Raw genomic sequence first — 3,129 nt, forward strand, 5'->3', positions numbered from 1 at the left:
TAGAGGCCATTCCACCAACAATTGGTATCAAGAGCTTAATCTTTTAGACTATTTCTCAAAAAGAAAATGGCCTCTACTGAATTCTTGGGCGAAGGTGCCTCTTTAGCTAGACCCCCTACTTTTAATGGGTCTGCTTATATGTACTAGAAAGAAAGAATGCTTATCTTTCTAGAGGCAATTGGTCTTGACATATTAGATTCAGTAGAAAATGGTCCTTATGTGCCTAGACTTTCTGGTACTGATGGATCATTAATCAAGAAACCAAGATCTGATTGGTCTGATGATGATAAGAAAAAACTTTGCTATAATAACTTCTGCTTTGAGTGCTGATGAGTTTTTCAGGGTATCAAATTGCAAAACCGCCAAAGAAATGTGGGATACACTCCAAGAAACTCACAACTGATGTCAAAAGGGTCATAACAAACACTTTGATGCATGAATATGAACTCTTCAATATGAAGAAGGATGAGTCAATCAATGACTTGCAAACACGGTTCACACATGTCATTAACAATCTTAATGCTCTAGGGAAAGTAATTGACAATGAGCAACAAATAAACAAATTAATGAGATGCTTGACAAGAGAATGGCAACCTAAGGTCACTGCAATAGCTGAATCAAAGGATCTTGGAAGCATGACCATTGCCACCCTCTTTGGCAAGCTCAGAGAACATGAAATGGAGCTGCACCGGTTGAATGAGTCAGAGCAAACTGATCGGAAAAGGAAGGGACTATCTTTGAAAACTCAAGCTCATAAAGTAAAATCTGAACCAGAAACTTGTATTGATGATTCCGAGAGTGAAACTGATGAAGAACCTGAAATTGGAATGCTGGTCAGAAAGTTCAAGAAATTTCTGAAGAAGAAAGGAATTCAACCAAAGAAATCATCCAATACAAAGACAAAAAGCTTCAACAAGAATGAGACAAATGATAGCAAGGTGATAACCTGCTATGAATGTGGAAAATCAGGCCACATTAAATCTGAATGTTTTCAACTACAAAATAGAAACAAGTTTGTGAAAGCTAAAGGCAAGGATCAACCATCTTCAAAAACTAAAAGAGCCTACATAGCTTGGAATGACAATGATGAAGTAACAATGTCGATTTACAAGAAAGGGGGGTTTGAATTGTAAATGTACCTTTTAAAAATTCCTGTTAAAACATGAGAAAATAACTCAAGATTGATCATGGTTATGAAAACAGAAAACGGAGAACGTTCTTGGTTTTAGTAGTAAAACGGAGAACGTTCCTTGATTAGTTGAAAACAGAAAATCAGTTTATGTTTTAATTAATTCAGTATGATAAATAGAGAGATAGTATAGAGAATACCACACAAGGATTTTATCCTGGTTCACCCAACGTGGGTTACGTCCAGTCCTCACACTGTGAGATTTCCTACTAAGTGTAAAAGAGCTCTCTTGAACTTACAACACCTAGTCTTAGATCAACCTTGATCTATTTCAACCTCTAATGCTTTCTACCCAGAAAGCAATACCAGAACCTATCTAACCTTGATAGGAAGTAATCTTAAAACAAACTATAAAGAAACTCTTATAGTTTGAGTTTTTACAATTTGATTGTTTTGATAGAATCTGAAATTTCTTAACTCTTTTTTGAGAATTGATTCTTTACAAAGGATCTAATGATAATAGCGCAAACTAATATATGAATATGAATTAGCAGCTGTTTCGCAAAAATAGAATGTATGATTGCCTCTGTTTTGCAGAATTTCAAGTATGTATGTGATTGATTGATAGTATAGAGAATACCACACAAGGATTTTATCCTGGTTCACCCAACGTGGGTTACGTCCAGTCCTCACACTGTGAGATTTCCTACTAAGTGTAAAAGAGCTCTCTTGAACTTACAACACCTAGTCTTAGATCAACCTTGATCTATTTCAACCTCTAATGCTTTCTACCCAGAAAGCAATACCAGAACCTATCTAACCTTGATAGGAAGTAATCTTAAAACAAACTATAAAGAAACTCTTATAGTTTGAGTTTTTACAATTTGATTGTTTTGATAGAATCTGAAATTTCTTAACTCTTTTTTGAGAATTGATTCTTTACAAAGGATCTAATGATAATTGTGCAAACTATTTGATAAGTAAAAACCAGCAACTGTTTCGCAGAAATCAGTGAGTATGATTGCCTCTGTTTTTGCAGAATTTCAAGTATGTATATGATTGATTATGGATTTCGAAGCACTTGAATTTCTTGCCTTGAATCGGGATATTGGCCTTCTATTTATAGGCTATAGAGGCATATAATGAAAGTACAAGAGCTGTTGGAGAGAGTCTGCTTTTTGACTGAAACATTATTTTTAGAATAAAAATAATCCTTCTTTGAAATAGCTTTTTGACTTTAATGGTTTAGCATTTAAAACAATTTTGTCCTTTTTTAGAAAATACTCTTGACATTTCTTTATTGATTTTGGATGGTACACTATCTGTCTTGAGTTTTGAGTGTAGCTTGAGAATGTTGGAGATGAATTACATATCAATTTGGAGAAGAAACTGAGTTGTTGTCTTTGTGCAGAATGTTGGACTTTAGTCCTTTGAATCCTAAATTTTTACATAATTAACAAACATACAATGTTCATACACCACATGATAAATCTAATATTTGAATTGAGCAAGATTTCAGGAACAACAATCCAATCCTACACACTTGGAACATATTGCTTGGAACACAAGAAATCAACAAAAGTTGATTTTTTGACTGAAGTAATCGATTGGGAAATCGATTTCATAACAAGGGTGTAAGGAAACACAACTGTTTGTGTTGGTATAATCGATTGGGCAATCGACTGACTAAATTAGAAATGAAAACTGCACAAGTCAGTAGCACCCTGTTTTACAGGCTAATCGATTGACAAATCGATTATACATTTCACAAAGTAAACCTGATTGAAATAAATCGATTGGGAAATCGATTGTACAAGTCACAGTGACACCCCAGTTTTGAGGGTAATCAATTGGCAAATCGATTGCTTAAATATCATTTGCAAAATAACTTTCCATGTGACAAACACAATCGATTGGACAATCTATTGTGTGAAATTTCAATCAAGTTAAGTTTTATTGCAATCGATTGGGAAATCGATTGAACTAAACACCAGGTAAGA

Source organism: Cicer arietinum, chromosome 5, assembly GCF_000331145.2.
Source record: "Cicer arietinum cultivar CDC Frontier isolate Library 1 chromosome 5, Cicar.CDCFrontier_v2.0, whole genome shotgun sequence".
NCBI lineage: Eukaryota > Viridiplantae > Streptophyta > Magnoliopsida > Fabales > Fabaceae > Cicer > Cicer arietinum.